Here is a 27537-nt window from a genome sequence, read left to right as displayed (position 1 = left end):
ACCGATTTGCAAACTGGGGTATTACTGTACATATCCCTAAAGAGGGGAAATACCCATTCATACTAAAAAGTGGATTTTATCCTAAATCAGTACAGAGCCCAGGGAAGTCTATCTTAAAAGGGATAAACTACGTTGCTCGTAAAACAACATTTTCCAACTTAAGAATACACTTCTCGTCTAATTCCAGTCAAATAAGGTGAACATGTTCCTAGCACAAAAGGAATTGGCCATCCTAACAATGAACCGAGCAGACCCCTGAAAGTAATCTCCTGGAACGTTTATGGGCTAAAAAAACACACTAAATAACAAGGAAGCATTTGAATTTCTACAGTCTGGGGACCAGTTATGCCTTCATGAAACTTGGCTGCTTGCCCCAGAAGTGATACCTGGGTTCACAGAATTTCAGCACCCAGCAAAAAAAAAATACAATATATTCAGAAGACCTTCGGGGGATTTATCGATATACACGTGTATAAGTAGGTACATAAAAATAAACCCCTACTCAAAACGAATATGGTTCAAGTGGCTTTATTGCGAGGCATGAAATTGAATTGATGTCCAGTGAAGATTGTACTCTTGAACATCTATTTTAACAGCAAAAAGTCTCCCAGACATAGCAATACGAAGGCACTAGTGGGTACACTTGAAGAACTACTAAGCACCCAGCCAAATTGTGGGATCATACTGGCTGGGGATTTTAACACCCAAAATCTTGGAATGGCACCAGATGAAGCACTGCCCACAGACAGGGCAGAAATGGTAATGAACTCATTTTTAAACATGCATAGATTAAAATCAATACAAAGGAGTCAGTGGCCGGCAGCAGCCATGATTAAAGATCCGCAGCGGAAGATCAAATTAGCGATTGATTATATCTTTGTGTGCAATCTATTGCACGGATAGGTGTCGGAATTCTAAAAGCCTTTCATCCAGAGCAGCGATCATCTCCCTCTGGCCATAGCTCTTACCCTACAAGCGATTTGGCACCAGCCCACTGTCCTTGTGGGCCATACAAATGGGGAAGAAATCCATGTTTCACAGAGGAGACTAAAGTGGAATAAAATAGATACATCAGTCCTAAGTAGGTGGAAAAGCGACTGGCCGAAAACAGCCAAATCATTTACAAGTGGCAATATCCCTGAGAATTGGATTAAACTGTTGACCAAAGTATATCATCTCTTAATAGGTAAACAAACAAGGCACCCCCCAACATCTAGAAAAAGGCCTTACCGCCAACTCCAACCTCGGTGCAAGCAAAGTGGAGAAAAGCAAGAGGCTACTTAGAACAGCCTTATGCAACCAAAGCGAGAGGGAAAAACAAAACACATCAAAACCTACTTTTAGCAAGGAAAAAACACAGAAAAAATGTATGGGATCATAAAAGGAAACAACAAGACTCTGAATGGCTGCATGTCTTCACTTTGCTGACTCCAAGCAAACAGGCAGATTTCTGGTTGTATATTAACAGGCTCTGAGGGCAGGGCCATGATCGACGCAATGTGGTCGCCAGTGACACATGGATAAAACATGTAACTACACTATACTGTGGAGCCCCTAACCCACCATCATTAGGCACGCAAAGGCCTGACACTTCTCCCGCAGACACACCTGGACTATCAGTGGCAGGGAAATTGCCAACTATTGATGAAACATCTGAAGTATTGGCTCCAGGGAATCGGGTGATGGCAATCTTAAAAAATACAAAAAAAGATGGGGCACCCAGCCCTAATGGTCTACCAGGCCATCTTTTCAAAGAAGACTGCAACTTCTGGGGAACCGTACTCACGCTACTTTATCAGTATTGTCTGACACACTCAACAGTCCCGGAGACTTGGAAAGGCTCCTTGCTGCAACCTATCCACAAAAAGGGGAGACACTGGGGACCCTTCTAATTACAGGCTTATTGCCCTTTTGGACATTGAGGCGAAAGGATACGCCAGCCCTCTCGTGCAAGGACTGCAGGACTGGGCTAATGAAAATGAAATTCTACCTGCGTACCAATCAGACTTTAGGCCAGGAGCATCTACCATGGACAATATTTTAGCTCTCGCCTACTTAATAAAACAGTCCGTGCAGAAAAACTCGCCTCCTCTCTTCACATGTTTCGTGGATTACTCTGCGGCCTTTGATGGAGTAAATCGGAGTCTGTTGTGATGGAAACTGCAAGACTGGGGGGATCCTGGAAAACCTGTTGAAAGACATATTCAGTCTCTACACAGGAACTTGGGTATGGGTAAAAACAGCGACAAACTCAGCCACTAAAAAGATACCAACAGACAGAGGGTTAAAGCAAGGTTGTGTATTGGCTTCTCTGCTTTTTAATTTTATATACGGCAGACCTCGTAAAAATGATATCTAAAGCTAACCTTTTACCCCCTAAAATCGGCCCAAAGAGATTATGTCTAATTCAGTACACAGACGATATGGTGTTACTGGCCCATACAAAAGTAGGCATGCAAAGATTACTGGATGCATTAAACATTTACAACAACTACAAAGAATTATGAGCGAATGCAGGAAAGACAAAGGTAGTGATATTTGGAAAATATACCAACAAACTCAGACAACAATGGAGACTGGGCAATTTGAAAATAGTAACAGCGACCAAATACAACTACCTGGGGGTGTGGCTGATGAGCAACGGGAAGCCCACAGCACATATCGCTTCAGTTGAAACAAAAGCCAAAGCAGTAACGTTTGCTCTGTGCAAACTGAACTCCAAGTTAAACAGCCCATCGACCAAACCAATCAGAAAGGTTATAAATGCCAAACTGCTTCTATCAATCACATACGGTAAGATGGCATTCCCAGCGGCTTGCATTAATATTATGGAACATGTCAACTGTCGTGCATTTAAGCGAATCTTTCAGATTCCCGGTCACGCCCGTAATGCTCTGGTGCGATTGGAATTTGGGCTGAATAAACAGAGCTATGAAAATTGAGCCTCAATGGTGCAGCTCCATCAAGGGGTTTGCGCAGCCCTCCCGCACACATTGAAGTCAATTTTAAAGATAATATTTATGAAAGAAAAAAATCTGTAGAGTGACGGCCTGCACACTGTCTGTACTGAATTGCATCTCGCCACAACCAAACTGCATGATCTTGTTCACCAGCCTGGCATCCTAAAGTCTATACTGAAAAAATAAGCTAGATTATTATCAAAGGAAGAGGACATGAAGAACCTTAATTCTTCCAATACGCCTATGGCAGCCATATCTTGACACTGCGTTAAATAAGTCGATTTTAAAGCACATTTTTTATGGTGAGACTCATGGTTTTGCTAATTAAAGATATCAACAGGCACTGGAAAGCCTTAGCGGCAATGACAACTTGTAGACTTTGCCACCAATACCAGGAATTCTTAGTCCATCTGGCTTATATATGTCATTGTTTGTTAGAGGCACAACGCACTTTACTGAAACCTTTGTTCTTAAAATATGGGGTGCGGACCTGTACTGAAGCTATGAAACTTCTTCCTAATCTAGAGACTCCAATGCAATTGGCAAGGTTTACAAAGTTTGCACATAAGGCTAAAGAACTCTGAAGCAAAGCTGCGTACATTGCACCTTTTTTTAATGACATTACTTGGTACGAAGAAGCCATGCTTCGTTTAGGATTGTACATTTTGCACTTTATTAAAATGGAATCGCCTTAGTACTCGGTTTATAGATGCCATTGTCGGACTCATGCACTTTACAATAAGATTGAATCTTTTACTTAAAATATAGTTTGTACATTTTTAAGATAGTTATGAATGCACTTTATAACTCGGAGACTCCAGCCCTCTTTGCAAGACTCGCAAAGTTTGCACACAAGGGGCAGGATCCTTCAGTATTGAATTGATTTGTTTAATACCAGTTCTTCATTGATTTTATCTAATTTTAAGTGCCGTTTGTAAAAATCACTTTCGTTTGTTTTAGAATAAACAATATATCAAAAACTTGCTAGGTACATACCAATTGTAACAAAGTAAGTCCTGGGGAGATTTTATCTGATTTTTTTTGTAACAATTTTTATTAATTGACACAATAAACTATCCATTCATTCATTCCTTCCTTCACACATCATCAATCACAAACGGAGGGGCTGAGGGGCTTTTAATACGTGTGTCAGTTGGCTCTCCGACCCATAAGTCTACCACAAACAAGAAACCCTTGGGTCTAGGAAGTGTGCAATTGTAATAGGGGAAACCAAGCTCAAAAAGGGGGAGAGTCCCTTTCAAAAGGACAAATTTCCTCACCTGAGATGACATGCTTCTTCAATAGAAATCTCCTCATACCGTGATGCATAGTCACAGTACAGACTACAACCCCCTCTCTGAGAGAGAGGATCTCAGGGATGTTTTCATATGTAAAGGAGGGTATACTTAATACCACAGTGATGAGTTCAAGGTAGTGAGGGTTTCTGGTTTGTGGTGAATATTACACACAAACAAGATGAATACGCCACATTAATGGAGAGAATTTCTTTTTAATTCAGATAATGTATACCTACAGAGAATGCATAACTAATAATACTAAGAGGGTGACAAAGATGACCATCCTATTGTATGGCTGATTAGATCTGAATGGTTGCATTATAAAGAAAAGACAGCACTATGTTATCCTCTCAGGCAGAAAGAAATAACATTTTGACAAGTGTTGGAAATGGTCCTTTTTGCTTCTTCCTCCTATTTTTTCCTGATTGTTTGCGTTGGTTTTAGGACTCTGTGCACTCTACCACTGCTAATCAGTGCTAAAGCGCATACGCTCTCCTTGTAAATTGTGTTATGGATTGGTGTTTACATGATTGGAAATTTGATTTACTTGTTAGTCCCTAGTAAAGTGCACTGTGTGTGCCAGGGCCTGTAAATCAAATGCTACTAGTGGGCCGGCAGCACTGATTATGCCACCCACGTGAGTAGCCCTAAAAATGTAACTCAGAACTGCCATTGCAGAGTCTGCACACAGTTTGTAACTACCATGTCGACTTGGACAGTGCACACACTTGTCAGTCCCTAACCTTCCCTTTTCTTACATGTCAGGCACCCCTAAGGAAGGCCCAAGGTACCCCTGTGGGTAGGGTGTAGTGTATGTGAAAGGTAGGACATGCCCTGGTGTGTGTGACATGTCCTGATAGTGAACTACAGCCCATTTTGCTTTTCACTATTGCAAGGCTACCTGTTACCCATAGGACAGAATGGTAAGTTTGTTTATAACCTCTTATAAACATAACTGGCCACGGGAACTAGGTAGGAAAATAAAATGTAGTAGGCCTGATAGCAGAATCTAATGATGCATCTTTTAGTAAACGTGATTTTTACATTCTGTGTTTGAAAATACCACTTTTAGGAAGTTGGTATTTTTTAGCTCAGTCATCCCATGTGCCGCTGCTGGAATATGGATTGCCTGTCTGGGTTTTGTATGACAGATGGCTAGGATACAAGGGTAGCTCCCGATAGTCCAGGTAGGTCAGGAAAGAGCTGAATAGACCTGGGTTGCGATGGGGGAAGAGGGAGGAGATTTCCTTGTACTTCAAAGGGCCTGGTCTGCCTCTGACAATGCCGTCTCCACCCCCGACCGGGAAATCACACCAGAGAAGGCAGAATTGGTTCTGGCTGGGCACAGACACCCTCTGCATAGAGGATTTTTTTATACAAATACTGGGGCCCAGACCCCTAAACTTTAGAACTCTTTTGGATCAAGGAGACTGCCAAAAAGAATGGCTGGAGAAGCTGTGAGGAGGAACTACCACTTTGCTGTGTGCTTTGCTGTGTTGGCCTGCAGTCGCTGCTTCTGTCTTGGGCATTGAAAAGACTGGCCTGAACTTAATACAATCTACTTTTGTGAGTTTCTCCAAGGGTTTGAGGTAGAGCTTGCCCTCTGTTCAAGAAGTCTCAGGAACAGCAAAGACTTCAAGCTCTTCTGCCCTCAGCACTGGGGACTGTGTGTTTTGTGCTGCAACAGAAGAAAAGCAACCCGACAAACTCTACAACGCCGCTGCTGACTCCGTGTCCTGAAGGCACTGCAGAGGGCACCGCCGCAACGCGACCCTTGTCTCACCGACAACACCTCCTGATGCCACCACCGAGCCGCTGGTTGCACCGCGACCTGTGGGCACTGCACTCTGCACCGCCTCGCTTCACGACGACACTTTGGCACCACAGAGGGCACCGCTGCAATGCCGCAACGCGACCCTGGTCCCGCCACCGATGCTTGCTGACGCCACCACCGAGCCGCTGCTCGCACCGCGACCTGTAGGCTCCGCACCACCTCACTTCAAGACGACACCTTGGCCTCCCCAAAGATGCCGCTCCACACCAAAATCGACGCCGCTGCTTGCACCGTGGTTTGAGGGCACCGCTCTCACCCCACACCACAGCCTTGGCCTACCGACGCCGGCGCCATTACCTCCAGTTCGTCAACTGACGACAGTGCTTTAGCAACGATGACGATGACGCAGTTTGCGCCGTGACCTGCCAGCTCCGTGACGAGCACCACCTTCCTCTCGCACTGCGACCCTGGTCTCATCAATGATGCCATCTGACACAGCCACCGAGCCATTGCTTGCACAGCGACCAGAGGGCACCGCAAGCTGCACCGCTGCACTTCGCACGACAGCACACGCCACCTGCAGATGCCAGCATTTCTAACTCCAACAGAGAGGAGATCGACGTGCAACGCGTGAGACTTCGAGGGCCCCGACGACTCCTGCACCGACCTCCATTACTATTTACGGGTCTTCCCGACACCGTAGCTGGCCCGCAACGCCGTGGTCAGCCAGAACTGTTTGGATTTGTTTGCTCACGAAGCCGTGATAGTCCTGGATGGAGCTATCGTCATCAAGGAACTGTTTTAAAGTGTACTTTGATAACTGGGGATTTTTAAGTACTGTATTATGGATTTTTATCGTTTTTGGTCGTGCCTTAAGTATATAAAAATATTGGATATTTTCTAAACTGGTGTGGTGTCCTTTTGTATTGCTTACACTGTATTTCTGTTGGTTATGTGCAAATGCTTTACACACTGCCTGACTGCTCGTGCCAAGCTACCAAGGGGGTGAGAAGGGGTTATTTTAGGAGTGTAACTCCCTTATCCTGACTAGAGTGGTGGTTTCAGCCTGGCTTTGACACATTCCCTAGCCTGCCAAAAGTCCCATTTCTAACAACAAGGTATTTAAAAAGTAAACATACCGCTATCCATGCTAGTTTGCAGGGTGAATTACAAGATGAGACTCATAAAGCCCAAATGACACAGTTTGCTTGGAGCAATCTGAATATCTTGATACTCTACTAAAGTCAAGAAATACAAATGCTGCTGTTATAGAACTGGCTAATGATTAGGCTCTTGGCAATGAAGGGTTTACAATACAATTTCATACCAGATAATGGAACAGCTTAGGCCCCAGGTATTAGAAATGTACTACTGAAAAAGAAGAATAGTGATACTATGGAAACGCAGAAAATATTTCTTGTATCTTGCATCCTACGACCTACTGACTTAATTGAGCTTAGACTGTAAGTTATTAGGTACTGTACTGGCCACTGGGTAAACACACAAGCGGCCAGATTTGCTACAACTGCAACAATCAGGATGTGTGCCCCACCAAAGCACATCACCCTGTGTAAGACACGTATTCCATATGCTCAGTAATTTTTTTATAGATGGACAAATGACAGTAATGTCTGTCACGGATATGGAGAAAGTATTCAACATGCTGAGTAGGCAGTTTCTATTTATGAGTTTTGAAAGTGAAATAATCATGTGGATACCACTACTATCCTGACACCCAACATCTTAGGTTCAAAATGTCCAGACAGTATCCGACTCATAATTGGTGATGTGGGGGTAATGTTAGGGTTGCCCCTTTTAAGCCATCTGATTTGCCCTAGCAATGGGGCAATGGACTGCACATATATGTATGGTGGAGCTTAAAGATATGATGTAGAGTTTGACTGACTCGATACTCCACCACAAAAGTGAAGAATATTCTGGCTACCTTATTACAAGTGCTTATATCCTATGGCCCGTTATATTAAGGCAAATAGTATATCTGTCACATTTATGACAGAGTAACCCTTCCACCTAGCTCTAATCCGGGCATTATGTGATCACACTCATGGAATTTCTTTGTAGGCAGAAAACTCTCTTTAATATCACAGTAATAACCCCATCTCCATAAATAGGGCCAATCATAGAATTAATGAGATAAAAATAGGGATTTATCTGGATTACAAATAAATGCAGATAAGTTCTGTTTATTCTTGCTCTGCCTGTCGGACATGCTACAATCTAACAACATGGCCATGCTAACTCTTACAGTGGAAAGGGAAATCTTTTTGTCCTCTTAAATACACGTAGATCATTGTTAGACCTGAAATCTTTTGTGTATTTTCCCCCTAATATTTTGCCTTAAGACTTCCTGTTTTTGCTGACTTCATTTTTATTGGCCTTAGGACTCTGTACATTTACCACTGCTAGAGTGTTTGTGTTCTCTGCTCAAAACATGTTAACTTAAGTTTCATAAAAGCTCCCAGTAAAGTGGCACTACCTGTGCACATGGCCTGTAAATTGAATGATACTAGTGGGCCAGCAGTACTGATTGTGTCACCCACTCAAGTAGCACTTTAAACTTGCCTCAGGCCTGCCATTGCAGCCCGTGTGTGCAGTTTAAAACTGCCATTTTGATCTGACAAAATATCCCTTTTGCCAGGCCCAATTCTTCCCTTTTAATACATATGTCACCCCCAGTTTAAGTCCAAGGCAGCCCAGAGGGCAGGATGCAATGTATTTAAAAAGTAGGACATGTACTTTTAGGTTTTACATGTTCTGGCAGTAAAAAACACTTAAATTAGTATTTCACTACTGCAAGGCCTATTTCTATTATAGGATAACATTGGAGTTGCCTTTACTACATTTCATAAATGTAATTTAGTAATGGGAAGAGACAACCAGTTCATGTTTGGTGTCTCTAGAATCCCAAGTTAAAATCCTAACGTATGGTGAAATCAGATTTTAAATAGCAAATCCAGAAATACCACTTTTAAAAAGTTGCCTTTTTCTTGTATTAGCCATTTGGTGCCTGCAACCTGTCTTTAGACAAATAAATGGGTATTGTTGGAAGGTGGGCTTTGTGTATTCATCCTAGTCACCACACACAATGGGAGCGCAGGTGTGACTGGATGGGCCATTACTGGCAAAATGGTAAGAAGGAGCTGGGTCCAGCCTCACTTACATCTAAATAGGCTGACTTCTGCCCCCACACAAAGGGCTGCATATCCCCAGTGGTTAGTCTGGAGGCAGGGAAGGCAGGGTATCTGTACACTTTAAAGGATGCCTTCAGAAGCTTCTCCCCACTTCAAAGGCACAACTGTGTATAAAAGAAGGACCTTAGACACCACCACTTCAGTGCACTTCTAGACCTGTAGATACTCTGCGAGGAAGAAGGACTGATGTGCTGTGGAAGGACTGCCACTCTGCTTGAGTACACTGGACTCTTGCTTTGCTCTGCTGACCTTCGGCCTGCAACCCTCTTGTCTGGGTAAGAAGAACTGGACCTGCATCTCTTGAGTCCAGAACCTAGAGAGACTCTAAGGGCCAGCTGACTGGCCTCATGATTTGAATCGTTAGGTACGTAACAGGTTTACAACAGCCTGTCATATGTGAGTCTACCCTGCCAAGTGGTGCCACCCCGTCCTGGACTCTTGGAAGCTGGATTAAGGTGCTTTTATGAGCCTATGTGGATCCAGCGGTACCAACGCATCTCCTCATCTGCATGGCACAATTCCGAGCAGAATTGATGCATCCCTGCTGCTGCATGGATTAGTCCTGTCGCAAAGACCCGCATTGCTGCCATGACCCGCAACACCTTTGAAAACACAACTGCATGACGCATACTCGGTGCAGTCCCTTCTATCCCTCATTGACTGCAGCCTCAAAGTTGGCACCAGACTCTGCATCACAGCCTTACAGCTCTTTGGAACTGACGCATCACCCCGACTGTACTTCGAATTCTCGACACTGGACTTCGAATTGCAAGCCCCTTCGAAGGAATCCTTGATGACTATGCAGGCCCTTGTATCACAGCCTGACTGCATCTCAGAACTGACGCATCGCTTCAGCTTTGCAACGCATCTTTGAGGCAATTCCTCACAGCGCTCCACAAGCCACGATTTAATGTACTTTGTTCAGCAGGCCTAGCTGGTTCCCTGTAGCCTGCCCATGCTACATCTTGGTTGGTCTGGACTTGTGACTTTGTAACAGTCTAACGGGACCAGATAACCAAAGTTGGCACTTTGTGGCACTATTTTCACTTAAAACTTCAAAAGTCAATATCTCCGGGTCTACTAACTGGATGTTTGTTGTTTTGGTCTTGTTTTAGTTATTAAATGAATCTTTCTTTTTCTAACCTGCTGGGGGATTTTTTTTGTGCTGTGTTTTCACTTGGTTATTTTTTTAAATGTTGTACAAATACTCTATACCTTGTCTCTACGTTAAGCCTGACTGCTCTGTGCCAAACTATCAGGGGGGTGAGCACAGGTTAATTTGGGGTTTGTCTGTGCCTGACCCTGACTAAGATTGTGGTTGGTGCTTGATCAGGGCTCACACCCCAGTCTACCTGTAACACAATTTCTATCAATCAGGATGACACAAAAGTACTAAGTAGTGAAATGGACAAATCCCTAGTGGCAATGAGAGTATCAATATTTTTCAAGAAGAAATTGCAGTTGTCATCAACAGGTAGGGTAGGGCTATCTAAACTGGTAGTGTTACCACATTTTCGATACATCAGATATTCTGAGGCAAAACCCCCTCAAAAATTGTTTAAAACCCTCAATGGATTTTCAATCAACTTCATTTGGGAGCATTACTGGAGGGATGTCTAGGCCTGACAGATTATTAATATGTTCTATCGGTTGCTGGATGGTTTGCTAACTCCTATCCAGGGATTCCTACAGAATCCAATTGAATACACCTCACTGATGGATTCTAATGCCTGTTAAAAATAAAAATGCCAGAAGCCTCTCTGGATTAATAAAGACAGTCAAGTACTGTTTGAGGCTAACCATACATGAGAAAAAATTGAAGCAGCCTAAGCACCAAACTTGCCTGTTTAGTCCTAATCCAAGGTTAGACAAGTGGGAGAAATTGCAAATCAAATATTATGGACAGCAGTAGGAATTACAAGATTAGGTAACCTGTTTAAGGGTGACTTATTAAATAGCTTTAACAATCTTAGACAGACAGTCCCTACACATGCAGGTCAATCTTTATCAGTGAGCAGGATACTTCAAAAAAGATGGCACTGCAATCCATCATAACCTCAAAAAACACAACTGCTAAATATGAACACGTAGGACAAGTACAAGAATATATTTTGAAATACATTAAATGAGAAAGAAATCACTAGATTCATTTAGGAACATTTAGAAAAGAAATATGGGGAGGGAATTATCGAAGCTTAATCAGTTCTGCTACTCTCATCCCCAGGCAAGATTTCAAGGAATGCTAGATTAAAACCTGCACAATTCAATGACCTCCGTGAAATACTTAATGCCACAGAGATTACATGAAATGTAGTCAGCAGTGCTGAATGACTTTTTTTCTAAATGTTCTGAATATTGCACAGTTCTGTACTACAGTCACTGATCTGGTTGGAGTAATATACAGCACACATTGTGTTGTATGTCGGATCCAAGAAAGGGAAGTTGATGTATAGGTTTGTTGAATTAGCGCATACTTCAGGAAAACAGCGAATGGACATGTCATGGAAATCTCCAAACGCCCCATATTTCCATATATGATGGGGATTTCTGAAATGGGTTGAGGGAGGAACAGTGGAAACCAAGTGTGCTAGAGGAAACAAAGTGTAAGATGTACTGAGCATTTTCACAGGTGCATACCCTCCGATTTGGCATTTGCGACCATTGCAATGTCTTTTCCTATGTATTAATCTTATTTTAGGAGACGGAAAACTGTTTCTCCTTCCCTTTTCTCAATGTAAAACATGTTTGTTAAAGAGTAGGCAAAACTTGTTTTAAACACAGCACCGTTTCTTTCAGGAAAAACTGACTGCATTAAAAAGGAAGTGAGTTTACTTCATTGAAAGTCAGTCACAGACATGGTGGCCTGCGGACCTTTGCAGGTCAACATCCCGGTGATTGTGGCAAATCGGATTTACTCACAATTAGCGAACTACCTAATACATATTTATTAGATAGGTCAGATTGTGACTCAGCCAATTCAATTTTTAAGTAACTGACCAAGTGATACATAGGCTGGTTCATAAAAATATTTAGTTGTCGCAAAAATAGTGGTCGCATATTGCAACCAATATTGCTACCAGTGATAAGTACATGTGGCCCTAAGCAATCACAGTATATCAGATAAACTATCAGAAGCAAACCCCCTTAGACGAACATCTAACTAAGCCTTAGCAATAATTGTATCATAATGTGAGCCATAGTAATAAGAGCAACTGCATGAAGTCCTTCACAAGTCCAGCTTCATGGGATATCCACATTGAAGTAAGAAATAGGGAGACCACAGGGTCATCTCAACAGCATTATGGGCCCCTGGGCAAAGCACTGCACTGGGCCACAACCACTCACAGGAATAAAATTGGGTAACAGAACATTTGTGTTAAATTTCAGTCTGCATGGGACCCTATGCTAGTGGGGCCCCGGTCAACTGCCCAGCATGCCTATGTTTTAAGACGACATTGAGGGATGATGCACAAAGCAGGGACATTAAAACTCAGACACCATACAAATTTTCGACTGAAGAGGAGAGGTCATATTCTAAGTCATCAGTTCACTTCCCCAAGCTCAGAACTAGGGACCAGATGTATTAATAAACCATTTTGCGATTCTTTTGTGATTTGCGTTTTTTTTCCTCAAAAATGAAAAAGGTGGACATGCCACAATGAAATTTAATTGAAATGAACACAACAAAAATGGGCCTATGCCTATTTATTTTTGGTGGATTTTTTCTTTCAATTCTTACGTTGCATTTGGTCTGCTTATGGGTATGTAAAAGAACATGTACTGGTGGGTCGCTTTTTACACTGAGACTAAAGCTGGGTGATAGGGGGTTTGGCCGGGCAAACCTAAATAGCTACTGACAAGAGCAAGATAGTTAAAGTTGTGTTGTGTTTGTTACTTCAGTTGGCTCAGGTTAAGGGAGATCAATGGTGACCTTTTACTTTTGAAGTTAATTTGAACTAAAAGCAGAGTGTGTGTAGTTGTCACAAAAGAAAATGTGTTTCAAAAGTGTCTATCAGCCTGATTCATGAAGCTAAATTGCGGGCGCAATAGCTGCGAAAATGCCATTGCGCCCGCAATTACCCAAATCGGCATTCATGAAGAAAATAACCAAAGCGCTAAACGAAGATTGCGAATTCGCTAATAATTTCTCAGATTCCCTGTACGTTTGCGCCAAAGCACGGAATTAGAGAATAAATTTAGCGAATTCGCAATACTAGCGCAATCGGAATTCATGAAATTTCTCTAATAGCGAAAAACCTCAAAATCTCCATTAGCGCCGCGCAAATTAAGGACAACCCAAAGCAGGTGGTAACCATAAAAGTGATTAGCGAAAATTTTGAAAAACAGTTGGCCAATCAGGAACAGGGACAGGGCTGACCAAACACACATAAGGAGACACAGCAGCAGCAGTTGGTGTCTCACAATGCCAGGAATGTACATGGTGGTCAGGCGGCGAAGGCTACAGCGAGCAGCACGGAGGAGACGCAGAATACAGGAGAGGATATTCCGCCAGCGGATCACCCTGCTGGGACAAACCAGGGAGCAGATCTATGCGAAGTACCGGTTGAATGGGGCCATGATAATTCAACTCATACACGACCTTGACCCCCTGATGCAGCACCCAACAAGGCGGACCAATGCTGTGCCTACACATGTACAGGTATTGTGTAGCCTGCACCTCCTGGCCTCTGGGAGCTTCCAAGGGATAGTAGCGGCAGCAGGGGGGATATCCCAGCCCACCATGTCACGCTGCCTCCGGAGTTTTGTTGACGCAATGCTCACCCAGCTACACCGACACATCAGATTCCCCACCAGCCAACAGGAACTGGACTTGACAAAGTTAAACTTCTACAATGTGGCCCATTTCCCATCTGTGATAGGATGCATAGACTGCACCCACATTGCCATCTGCCCCCCAGCTGCGACGGAGTACATGTACCGGAATCGGAAGTCATACCACTCCCTCAACATACAGATGGTCTGCAATGCCAAGACTATCATAACTGACATCGTGGCCCAGTACCCAGGGAGTACCCATGACTCTTTTATATTCCGGCACAGCGGCCTCCACACACGACTGGCCAGGGGAGAATTTGGGGAAGGACACCTACTTGGTAAGTACACATTGTCAACAATTACACATTGCAATGATGTAGCTGCGCAGCACAGGCACTCACCCTCTGCTCCTCACATGCAGGTGACAGCGGCTACGCCCTCCGGGAATACCTCCTCACCCCATACCTCAACCCGGCTACACCACAGCAACGGCGGTACAATGTTTCTCACATACGGACAAGGAATTGTATAGAACGGACATTCGGCCTACTCAAGAGCCGGTTCCACATACTGCACAAGACAGGTGGGGCCATGTACTACAGTCCTGATGTGTGCTGCCGCATTGTGGCTGTCTGCGCAATGTTACACAACATTGCAACCAAGCGCCGGATACCAGTAGAGATCTCTGGCAGTGAGTCTGAAGGGGACGACCGTCCACCAGCACATGTGCGGCATGCACGCGGGGAGAACCCTGCTGAAGGACACAGACGGCGCAACCACATCACTATGAACAGTTTCTGAAGGCCACAATCCACTCACCCAACATTCACTCCTGCATGGCAATGTAAAAAATGACAGGAGGCCCATGTATGTTGCATGAATAAATATTATTGTTAAATCCACAATAATAACGTAATGTCTACATTCATAATATTGCAGCAGTATTGCGCCATACTGCTCCTAACTAGCCACTGGACATGCTTGTATCATCAGCATTAACTAGGAAACTTGGAAGTAACTCAATTGCGCCTCCGCCGCGCAGCCCCCAAACGACGCTCTGGCTCTTCCTCTGGGACGGCACGTGTCCCTGCAGTGGGCCTGGTGCTGCGGCGTAACACGCCAACCATTGAGGCAGACAGGCTGCTGACACTGGAGGCGCACTCACTGGTGTCGTCCCTCCCCACATTGCCTTCACCAGTAGGATGGAGTGCCAGTACGGCAGTGGTGACCTGCTCCAGCACCCGTCCAACATCCTCGACACATTGTATCAGCTGCTGCTGCTGCGCCAGGCACCGTCGTGATAGCTGGGAGGTGGCATTCCCCATTATGTAGTTCGAGCGGGTGTAGGCTGTCAGGCGCGTTAGGAGCTGCCGGTGGCGTCGGCGGGCGGAGTTGCGCTGCGATATGACTGCAGCAGTGTTGGCCTCCATGGCTGCCGCCATGCGCTCAATCCTATCACCCACATTGGCCACATTGCGGGCAATTTTATGTAGTTGCAGCTGGATGGCCCCTTGCCGTCGTGCCTGCTGTTGGTGGATGCGTAGCATCCGGGGCTCAGTGCTCATGCCTGGCATGCGCACAGCCATCCCCCTCCTGCCGCTGTGTGATGTGTCATGGTAGCTAGCCCTGACATGGCTGCTCTGCTGGCTGTCCACAGTGGGTGTGTGCACAGTCACCGCAGTTGATGCACCAGGAGTAGATGGTGCCGCGGGTGGTGGAGTTGTGCTTGGCAAAGGTGCAGCACCTGATGGTGCTGGAGCTGTTGGTGTTGGCCTGGCTGCGGTGTGTGGGGCTACGCCTGATGGTGCAGGAGGTGTTGGTGTTGGCACCTCCTCCGTATCCTCTTCTGACTCATCGATCTGCAGCATGTCGCTGTCGCTGCTGTAGTCGGCGCCACCTGTGAGGGGAATTGGACTTACATTAATGCCATGTATCTGTCACACGTACAGCTTAGCGATAGCTTATTTTGGGTTACGTGTGGCTGCATTGGGGTTCTTTTACATTATGGGCAGTCTACATGTCCGACATTGCTTGTGGCCATGATCTCATGTGCATTGTGTGTATGACTTGGAATGCATATGGGAGGCTATAGGGACATGGCCATTGGTAGGGGACAGGGTTGCAGTCGCATGCCACTTACCTTGGCTGTCTTGGCTGGGTCGGGATGAGTCCAGGTTGGTGACACCTATGCATGCCTCTGTCTCGAGGGTGTCCTCCACGCGGTCCTCCATGGGGGTATTGGGAGGGACAGTAGGTTCTCCGCCCCCAGTACCAGATGTCTCGCCCAGCCTCTCTGCCACCCTTTCCTTGGCACGACCTCGGAGGTCGTACCACCTCTTCTTTAGCTCGTCCAGTGACCTGTGTGTCACGCCCACAGCGTTTACTTTGGCAGAGATTCCTAGCCAGATGCGACGTCTCTCCATCTCTGGCACCCTCCGGGAGTCCTTTCCGAAGAGTTTTGCGTGGTTTTCAACCACTCCCTCGATGATGTGCTCCAACTCCGGCTCGGTAAACTTGAGCTTTCTCTTGCGCCCGGTGTCACTGGGCCCTGGTGCAGTGTCCTCTGTCATTGCGACTGTCGCTAAAGGGTGACTAGCGCTACTTTGGAGGTGTCCCGGTAGGAGCTCTCTGTTTCGCTGCAGCCTCGCGGTCAGCCTCGCAGTTCAGAATGGGGGTGGCAACTGCCTGCTTCCTGGTTGTGACGTCATCACGGCGCTCGTAATGCGACTTCCCGTTGGTGAGATCTCGCTACTGGCGAGATGTCGCTAATGTGGATTTGCGTGGTGCTAAATAGAGACGGATTATCTGGGTATTTGCGACTTTTTCGGCAATTTCATTTTCTCGCTATCTATTTTAGCGCCCGTGTGCGAATCGCTTTGATTACTCGCTATCTATGATGAATTCCGATCTGCGCCTTTCCATTTGCGAATCGCTGTGATTCGCTAGTTGAGAGTCGCTGTTTCCTTTCTTGATGAATCAGGCTGTATGTCCTCTTATACCTCCAGGGCATCCTTATTCAGTCTCCATAGCGTGAATTGTTCACAGATACGCACATTTTGTGAAATGTCTGCTTTAGATGTTTTTCCTAAAAAAAACATTTTAAGTAATTAATCCATCCATTGTGCTAACACACAATTTAGACATTTAAAGCAACTTTAACGCATCACTTGTGTTGCTTACTTTTTTTAATGCCATCCTTGTGAAGCTGAAGGAAGTCAGTACAATTATCCACGATGAGCTACAAAACAAGACGAAAATCACTGATATGTTTAAATGTAATGTACAGACCCTACATAAAGTGGCTTCTGGAGTGACAGAGCAGTGACTCCAAAGCATCCCTATATAAATAGATACATTTCTGTAACCGAGAAAACTACGCACGGAAAGGCACCATTTCTGAATGATTACAAACAGCTTTTATGATAGATAATATGGGAATGCACTTTTTTGTTAATACAATAATATATAATTATGCACTCCTCACACTCACAAGAAGCAGTTCTATTTCTGTACAGGTGATAATGAATATCCACAAATGGCTTGTCTCCTTACACCGTGCATCTATTCTGCCACTTGATAATGTCAGTCTCACAATACGGCTTATGCCGCTTATCACAGATTTGGGCTGGAATAGAATGGCTATTTAGCGTGTTACAATGTGATAACGGAGTTTGTAAGTCACTTGTAGCTGTACTATTAACACTCCTCAACACCAGTAAGATCTTGGTAACATATACGAGTTGGAAATATCCAATAATTTACACGTTATACAAAAAAAAAAAACGAAAGGAAAGGAAATCATGTTTGTGAGGTTACTTAGTTATACACATATATTTGATGTTCTGCTTGCCGAAGATATAGGATATTTACGTGGAGTTACTTAAAGTTACTGACCGAAGGACCTTTTACAAGCACCCGGTGCTGAAATAATGGAAACACTGGGAATGAAACGCATACAATTGAGTGAATTTTGTAATACGAGACTGGAAAAACATCGCTTTCTGGAGATACGTCGAGGTATGATTTATTACATGATATTACCCCTTTAACCAAATCACAGGGAATTGAGGGTTTGCATAGAAAAGGGTGGCAGAGTTTAGGCCACGTTCAAAGGAGGCAATTAATTATTTTTTCCACGTGCCTGCTCCATTTAGCCAGCAACAGTGCCCTTTACAATGCAGAGAATGTGAGCAAGGTGTCACACTTTCATCATGGTTTCCTCTGGGGGTATTTTGGAAGGGGGCACAGTGAGTGCTGGGGATGCTCTAAGGGCTTCCCATGATTGGTCCCAGTCAAAAATTGTATCCCTGCATCTTTCAAATGCATACTGGGGCGTCCCTGTGCAAACACTGACAAAGTGAAAGGGTCCACACACAACCAGTATCTGTAAAGCATCACTATGGAGCATGACTTTTTGAGGATTGTCATGCATGACTCAAAAAAGGGGGGGTGGTCAGTGACTGCCATCAGTGCTCCATCTTGCATTAGGGGCATCTGCACATAAACATGCAGCACAGAAGAACTGATGTTCTTTGCTTGTGTGCACATACACACACTGGGTCACTTAGTTCATGCATAAGCCCTGTGGTTCATGATCCTAGGTTGTGTGAGGCACTCTTAGTGGAAGGGACCCAAGCCCAACCCATTGCTATAAAAGCCATCACTCCCACTAAAATATTAGTTCCAATAATGAAATGTACAATGCTAACAGGGTTGGCACAAAAATACATTTCCATTCTTCTTTCTGCATATTCAGTTTGACACTGGAGGAGTGTGGCTCAATGGTTAATACGGCAGACCCTGATGCAGAGTTCTGGCCAGGGACCAGGGGTCGATCACCGCCTTGGCGGGGTCTCGGGCTCAATTTCCTCGCACCTGTTCATTCTCGCCTTGGTGCCTATTCTAATCACGGGCCCCATGCTGCAACTCTGGGCAATAGCTTGCTTAGCCTCCACACCAGCCCCAACAGCGCTAAGGATCCCTGGCTTCACCCTGGGGGTGCCCAGGAGTGGACACTTCACAGGGAAATCCAGGAGGGGTTCCACAGCGGTATGAGTATCAGCACCAGGAAGCCGAATAGGCGACACCGCAAGGTGACCGTCTGGTGACAGTGCGCTCTATAAGTACCATGACATTTACATTTACATTTACACTTTCCTGCAGACAGCTGTGCGTTTAGGTCCACAAGTAATGAACTTACCTTCCTTTTGTACAACATTGAGCAATGTTCGTCATGCAAATGTGTATTTTGATACAGCAGGAACACTTTCATCTTGAGCTCAAAGGGGCATATTTACAATGTCTGCCGTATCTCTGCAAATCAGCAGGGATGTGCCAGAACAGATGCGACACACAATTCTCCCCTTGCGCCACCACGGATGCGTTGCATGTACAATGCGGTGCACCGTGGAGCAAGGATGGGCAGATGCGTGTTGCATCTTGTGCCGTAAGGGCGGTGCATTGTTGGAGTTGGGTCGCAAGTGCGATGCAACTCCAGCAATGCACTGGGGCCGCCCATACTTAACGTGGTGCGTCACTCCTTACGCCTGCTTCAAGTAGATGTAAGGGTTTGACACAGCGGCGCCGTAAAACTGAAATCTTGTAGATTTTACTGCCTCAGTTTTATGGGGCTTTCCTGCAACAGAACGCCCAGCCTGCGACGGACCGCCCACATGAAACCTGATGCAGGTTTCATGTGGCGCAGTGCTTTACAACGTGACGCATCTGTCTAGATGTGTCACGTTGTAAATAGGTTGCAGCATGGCGGATGATTTACGCCGCTGATGCGTCACAAAATTGACGCAACGGCGGCACAAATGTGTTGCAAGGGGCTTGTAACTCTGCCCCAAAGTAGATAGTCATAGTGTGAGTCTATACAGTTCTGCGAAATTTCAAATTAACACTCGACCAAAATTTACATTTTCAATGTTGATGCCAGTGCGGTTGCACCACAATAATTGAAACCCTGCTACTGTGATGAAAAAAAGAACTTCAGAACGTCTTAAATTCTTTGGCCTTATAACATAATCTTGTACGTTTTATCTTCTCTTTTAACTTTAACTTGCTAATAGTTTGAGTGGTGTGTGTATAATAACCTGCCTTCCCAAGGGGAAAATAAACCCAAGAACACAAAGACTGCCTTGAGTTTTAAAGGTCTTTACAGAACTCTGAGTACCGTATGGGCCCCATTCTCGAAAGCATGTTGGAGTATATAAAGTACTTAACTGTAATACTCCAAAAACGGTATTAGGCAAGTTTAAAAGCAGCCATAAAAATGAATGCAATGATTATGCAGCTTAAAATATAGATAAAAAATACAGATATTAAAAGACAGTCCAACTTGCCTCCTGATCATAAAATCAATTACTAAAAGGCAACCAGTTTCACTGTTTGTCAAGGTCTAACACATAATACATTTCCTTTGATGTATAGCCTTCCTTATGAAAAGAGCAACATTAAAACACACAAAGTGATCCCCGAGCGTAAGCAGGTATTTCAGTGCATTTTTATAATTTCTAATATTCTGTGCAACACAGGTTGGTTTAAGATAATAACATCTAACATTCTTATAAAAGTTGCAGAACAACAGTGAGAGCTTTGCTTAGTCAAACCATCACATGGGCAGGGTATCATGTCCGAGGTACGAGTCTTCATATATAGGGAAAGGCAATCAAATGATGGACAGGACCAAATCTAAATCTGGTCACGACATTGCAGTGCTGAAAATTATTAACCTAGGACAAATAATATTAACAGCCCTCCTAGGGGCTAAGGCAACCGTCAGTTGATACATCTCTTCGCACGTTCTGAGATCTATGCCTGTATTTGAAGAAAATAGTCTTATATGCCACTTGGTGAGTGATAAAACTCTAAGTGGGTCTTGCTACACTGACAAGTTTAATAAAGTACTAAAGGATGTAATCATACAAGAAAGCCGGGGTATAAGAGATATGCTATCCACAGTTGGCAGTCAAAAATAATTTATTTTGTAAAACTTGTTTCCTATTTCGACCATATGGAGAACTAACTAAGAAAATAGTGGATCTATGTAAATAATCACTGCACAACTCAATATAGTCACACACAAATTTGATTATTCACCATCAATGTAGCCTACCTCAAAAGACCATCTGCCACACGGTCATGAATTAAAGACAATCTCACAAAGTGAAGGAGAGGAAACGCAATCACAGTCAAATCTGTTGAGTAAGAAACAATATTTCAAATAAGCTTGAAATGTTAGTCCATAACTTCAGTTTTGCTTGAATGTTTTTTTTATTCTTTAATTTATTTAGTTATTCTTCTTCTACCTTTCCACATTTGCAGGTTTTGATACATACAGATGCAACCAATGCGTTTTGCTTCAGACAAGGGCTTCTTCAGGGCTGCAAATACATATAAAAACAAACAACAGCAACTAAGACTATGTTACATCACAAGGACAAACAGCATAATATATTCAAATAAAAAACTTTGTTCAAGTTGAATGACCATAAGGACAGATTAAAACAGGCACCCATCATCCGTTAGACACCCAACAATGAACCCAACCGTGATGTAGTAAGTTTACACCTAAGGGCTCTCACCTAAACAGCATTAAGGTCTTTCACAGTTTGGTCACAGAGGATTTACATCATCTGGAAGATATACCGTTAGATAAAAAAAGGTGTTTACTCTAGAAAATGGGGACTTACCAATAAAAAAGGGTCTACATTTATTAACTTTACTCCCACAAATTATTGTGTAGGTTTTAGTGTTATTAATCACCATTTTTTTGATACCATAATCTCCCTAAATGCATTCATCAGTTTCTGTAGGCCAATGGGTGTCCTAGATATCAGTACAGTGTCGTCTGCGTACAACAACACAGGAACGGGATGACTAGCGACGCTGGGGGCATCTGCTTGCAGGGTCTGCAAGGCATCATCAAGCCCATTATTAAAAAGTGAGAACAGTAGGAGGGCTAATACACAACCCTGTCTGATACCTCTCCCTACTCTAAAAGTGTGTGCATATTCACCCATAGGGCCATATCGAATTTAAGTTGATAAGTTCCCATACAGACATGTGAGGAAGCAAATTATGCCTTAGGGGCACTCAAGTAACTCAGGGTTGACCAGAGAATAGAATGGTCAACCAAATCAAACACACTGCTTAGGTCAGCAAAGCAGAGGTAAAGGAATTCCGGCTTGGCCCTAGTATACTTTCCAATCAACGGGTCCAAATGAACACATTGCTCAACCGTCTCTAAGTCCTTCCTAGATCCGAACTGTGCTTCTTATAGTATAAAATCATCCTATGTCAATTCCTCCAACCTCATTAATAGAATCTACTCATCAATTTGACTGAGGAGTAGAGTGGAAAATAGGGTGATAACATTTGAGATCTTATTTATCAACCTTCTTAAAAATGGGTACAATTATTGAGACAGCTCAGGAAGGAGGAATCATATGCTCTACAGCCACATTAAACACCTGTGTCAAAATGGGCCCCCATAGATCCCTGGCTTTCTTTAAAGGCATTTACTGGTACCCCATTGGATCCAGGAGCCTTTCCGCCTGCACTATGTTGTATAGTGAGGAGAACCTCCGCAAGAATATTATTTAGGGGGCAAGAGGTCAAACCAGGGTCTCCCTCACACACAGTTAAACAATGGTCCTCTTGGCTCTTTTTGAAAATATCCAAACAATGGGCAACCCATGCTTTGCAGGATACAAAGGAATTAAGCTCTGTAATTATGTCTTTTTTTTAAAAAGCGGCATTAACCATATCCCTAAATTGCATATTATCCTTCTTTACAGCAGCTTAGGTCAATTTTATCTATGTCTCTTCCTGCAGCACCTTCTTCCTGGCTGCTAATACCTGATTATAATTTTCAGGAATGGACTTAATTGCCATATTGTTCATGGGGAACTATGTAGGGCTGCTTTCAGGCGCTAAGAGGCCTGAGTACATGGGTGGTCAAACCACCCGCAATTTCTAGTTTGTGTGGGTCTCAGAACTTGGGTCAGAAGAGAATTAATAGAACATGTGATGTGATTAAGACTAGACAACAGCTTTTCATGGTCCACTGCCTCCTCCAAGCTGTAGCTGAGCTCGGCTAAATTCTTAATGAATATTTCATGTAAAACACTATTAGGCTCTCTTCTTGCCCATTTAATCCCTACATCGTTAGGCGTTACTGGGGTAATATTAAGGACTGGGGTGGATACCGCGCAATTGTTGACCCAAAAAGAAAAAGGTAACATAATAGGGTGATGGTCGCTCATTGCAGTCAGAATGATACTAAGGGGCCGATTATGATGGCGGACAGACCTGAGTCCGTCCGCCACCATAGAGTAGGAGGGAACCTCCGCATGGCCTGCGGAGTCCCCTCCTGTGCAATTAGGATGTGACCTCCACCCTGGCGGTCAAATCCTCTATTTTTACCATTGCGGCGGGTGCGGCTTCAAGCTGCATCCGCCGCAATGGTAAAAATGCATACATTGCATTTGTATGCAGAAAGCGGCAGGCACCGTGCGGTGCCTGCCGATTTCTGCATACAAATGCAGGGGGGTACCATAGGTACCCCCCATGTGCACCCCTCACCCCCATCACCCCACTTCACCCAGGGGGCCCGCAAGGGGCCCCGCAGTGAAGTTACACATGCTTTTCCACGGCGGAAAACCCGCCGCTGAAAAGCATTTTTTACAGCCCATCCTGATATGGCAGACGGTGTCTGAGAGACACCGCCTCCATATTAGAGCTTTTGCGCCGCGGTCGTAAGCCAACCGCGGCGGAAAAGCTGCAGATGGAAACCAGGACCCACCAGCCATCCTAATGTGGCGGTGGGTCTTTGGTGGGTCCGCTGCGGTTTTTCCGCATCCTCCGGGCCGGCGGTGGCTTCCGCCGGCCCGGAGGATGCTGAAAAACCGCAATCGTAATAGGCCCCTGAGTGTACCAACCAGATCACAGGCGGAAGCAGATACCAGAACACGGTCAATACCAGTATTAGCATTTCTACCAATAAAACAAGGGATCTGTTCCCCATTAGTACAGGGTTTACACTCTAACATAAAAAGATCATATTTAAAAATTAGCGAGTTAACTGCATTCATATAGTCATTGTGACAAAATGCATAATTCCATTCCCATCCGGTTTAGAGTAACCACAGATCTGCTTTGCAGGGATAGGGTATGACTGTGTATTAAAATTGCCTGTCCATATAAAAAAAAGTTTGAAGGGATAGGGCGCGGAAAGGCTTCCAGGCCAATATCAAGGGCATGGACCTCTGTCCTACGGGAGGTAGTAAATGTGTTGTTATGATAATTAATCAGCATCTGGTCAGGGCCCCCTTCCTAACTAACCACAGCAGCTGGTAGTGGGGCCCTACAGATGAAAGCCTTTTGCTGTAACAGATAGCTTATTATTACAGAACCCAGACAAAATTATGAAAAACCCTTCACATGGGCTGGTTTCACACACCAGGTTTTCTGTATGCAGATAGCTTCTAAACAAGAGGTAATACACAGCCAATCTGGAGATACTAACATATTCTGTAACTCACACACATTCCACATAGCAAATGTTCCTGACTAGTACTAAAAAAGGTCTCAATAAATGGTGGCACAGTGTAGCTACGGTTATCTTCGTTAATAGTTACAATAGTCCAATAGGTAGTATCTACAATACAGCCCTCATTTTCAGGTATACATGATGAACTTGGGTTGGATGAAATTACAGCAAAATCCGACAGGTTGTCCACGCTACACTCCCCACGACGGGGGAAAGAGTAGCTCAAATCAATCATTATCTTGTAACAAACGCAAAACCTGAAACCTGTTTGACATGTCTATAGGAGAAATATATGGGAGAGCTCACCCAGTCACCTGTTGGTTGTTTGGCGTGCCACTGTGTGGCAGTTCAATACAGCATAGATGGCGATTAAAAAAAAACAGTGGAAGTAGAGCTATGTTCTTGCAAACTGGGTGGTAGGCATCAACCTTACTAAGGATTTCCCTGTAAATCTAGGCTGCTTAAAGTTGATGATAATACAGTCCCCCTTAAAGTTTTCCTTAGGAGCCCAATCCATCCCACTCGTCTGGTCAATAGAATATGATTGGCACTATTAGTCAGAAATATATGATTCACACTGAGCCAATGTATGGCTTTATTCTCAGCACCTCTGGGTTTTCGCTTAAGCCAGAGTTCAGAGGGGGGACATTTACCAACACAGCCACATAAGGGGAAAAGCCAGTGGTATATTAATAGTCCATTGATCACATGAAGTCTCTTTGTCATTACTCACAGAGGAGTTTAATGGTGGTGCAGATGTCTGGTTAATTGTAAAGAGTATCTGTTTCCTGTAAATACTAGCCATAAGCACTGGAGTAGTTGGTGGCAATGTACCATCTATAGGATTCGATTTGGAAATATGACTGGTATAAAATGGCATAGTAGTGCCCCTATAGGTATTGCTGATGATGGTCTCATTTGTAGAAGGACATGGGCCACCTTCATGCATGGGGGCAACCACCTGTGTTCGCACCGACACAGGAAAAGACTGAGGTAATTGGGCATCCAGGGTGTCAGTTCTTGTAGCCCTCATACTAAGCAGAAGTTCCTCAATTGTTTCCAATTGCTTAGTGATAGGTAGAAGCAGGTCTTGCATCTGACCTCTAATATTCTCAAGACGTTTGTCCTGGAAAACATTCAGGGATTCCGAAGGAAGCAAGTGACTACGGGCAAGATGTCTGACAGCATCAATATCTTATTAAGATTCAGTGGAAATAGGTCATTTTTACCAGTTGCGGCTCCTTGAGGGAGTGCTGCGGGGTGGCTAGGCGGGGAGGGTCAGGGTGGGAGATAGTAAATTTCGGCATTCGGCCGATCATAGTTAGGTAAATAAATAAATAAATAAAAGCAAATTAAATTGCGCGTTATGCAACGCATTTGGCGTTGCAGCACGCACAATTTAATTTGTTTTATTTATTTCTTTACCTAACTCCAAGCGGTTGGATGCCAGAGTTTACTACCCCCCACGCTGTCCCTCCCCCACCCTGCCACACCTCCCCGCAGCACTCCCTCCAGGAGCCGCCACTGTTTTTACCCCCTGTTGTCTTTTCCTTTTGGATGGGGTGCCTCCATCAGGGTCTCTATAGTGAGGCAATACTCATAATTGGCTGCAATCCTGCCCGAGTTCACATCCATTTTCACAGAACTGGGAGGGGGGTCCTATCTGGCTTGCTGAAAATCACTGGTAATCACAGTGGAAAGTTGTGCTTTTGACTCAGGAGACGTTAGCGTATCAGAGGCCAAAGCTACCCATGGCTCAATGTGTCAAATGTAAATACTCGATCCACAAGCAGTAGAAAGGAATACAACTGTAATTAGACAGTACCTCAAAGAGTCCCCCGCAGGATCGGGCCCAAGAAGTGTGGCCCAGCCCAGTCTCTTCCGGCCACGTATGGGTGTAGACGGTCCTGCTTTTGGCCCAGTCTTTGCCCGGGTGCATGACCGGGCATGATCCGTGCTGCGGGTCAAAAGTTCAGGGGCTTCTCTCACCTCCACTGAGGGGCACAGTAGGCACTTTTTAGTGCATCGTCGATCACCTGGCCCCACTCTCACCATTGATTAGTCTGGGGAACGAAGTCCCACCCTAGACAATGCAGCGCCAAAACACACAGTTTAGGGGCCGTTGCTTCTGTGCTACTCTTTTGTGTTCTCTTACATGCCTTTTGGGATTGGCCCCAAAACATCTAGGGACTAATCCACAAAAACATTTATGAGTATGGAAAGTAGTAGGAAAGAGTGCTCTTTTGCGTACTCTTACCTGTCTCTATGAATAGGCCCCTGCAGTGCTGGACTGGCTACCGGGCGTTTTGGTGTACTGCCGAGCTGGGAGCTAATTTCACTGTGGTGGGGGCTGATTTCGTTGATGGGGACCTGCGTGTGCTTTGAAATAAACAAAGCAAAACAAATGTTTTTCAGCACACACAGGTCCCCATCAACGAAATCAGCCCCCAACTTTGCAGCACACCAAAACACCCTGTAGCCAGTCCGGTCCTGGGCCCCTGAAACGCCCACCACCCAGCACCCTATTTCTAAAAGTGCAAAGTGGCCACAGTCTTTTCTGTCCGTATTGACTGTATGTGTGTATTCCGAGAATAGGGTTACATTATTCATATTTTAGATATTTTGGGGGCCAATTCACAAAGGCATGTCAACATATTAAAATAAGTTTCATAGGAGTACTACTTTATGGAGTCCAAAAAGTCTTTGTGAGTAGGCCAGCTAAAATGCAAATAAAATCAGAATATTCTGTAAATATTCAGGTACAGCTCGTAGAAATAGAAACGACTCTGTACACGTCGCACTTTAATAATAGGGAGTTGGATAGTATGTGGCATATAAAAGAACATTAAAGAGTACACCTGTAGTTCTACTTCCCGTACTCGTAAATGATATGCTTTTCATCAGTATGCCTCTATGTCTTGTGCTTACTTTGAATGAGGTGAAAGACAGATGTCTGGGTGGA

Source organism: Lissotriton helveticus, chromosome 3_1 (assembly GCF_964261635.1).
Source record: "Lissotriton helveticus chromosome 3_1, aLisHel1.1, whole genome shotgun sequence".
Lineage (NCBI taxonomy): Eukaryota > Metazoa > Chordata > Amphibia > Caudata > Salamandridae > Lissotriton > Lissotriton helveticus.
This window is presented reverse-complemented; position numbering follows the sequence as displayed.